This window comes from Penaeus monodon, chromosome 28 (genome assembly GCF_015228065.2).
Source record: "Penaeus monodon isolate SGIC_2016 chromosome 28, NSTDA_Pmon_1, whole genome shotgun sequence".
Taxonomy (NCBI): Eukaryota; Metazoa; Arthropoda; class Malacostraca; order Decapoda; family Penaeidae; genus Penaeus; species Penaeus monodon.
In genome coordinates this window covers 34,383,331-34,383,589 of record NC_051413.1, presented here as the reverse complement: position 1 = coordinate 34,383,589, position 259 = coordinate 34,383,331, and the positions used below count along the sequence as shown (strand labels likewise).

Genomic DNA, 259 nt, shown 5'->3' with positions numbered 1-259 from the left:
AAAAGGAAGCGAAAGAACAAACGAGAAAACACCAACAACAAGCAAAAACAAAAAACAAGGAAAATCATAAACGCACAGAAAGATCGAAAAAGAAAATGAACCAAAAGACAAAACAAGCATCATGTGCGGCACAAGACCAGAATTGGACAAGAAAAAAAGGTCGAGAATGAACATAACAACAGAAAACAAGAACACAAAACGAAACGATAAAACAATAAGAACCAGAGCGGAAAACAACGGCATCACCCCCCCCCCCCCC

General features: G+C 39.4%; 1 protein-coding gene across 1 annotated transcript in view; it reads right to left on the bottom strand.

The window, feature by feature from the left end:
• The window catches only part of LOC119591188 (cartilage oligomeric matrix protein-like), a 5,889-nt gene that overhangs the window by 1,918 nt on the left and 3,712 nt on the right, over positions 1-259 (bottom strand). The gene's annotated exons all lie outside the window — the stretch shown is intronic.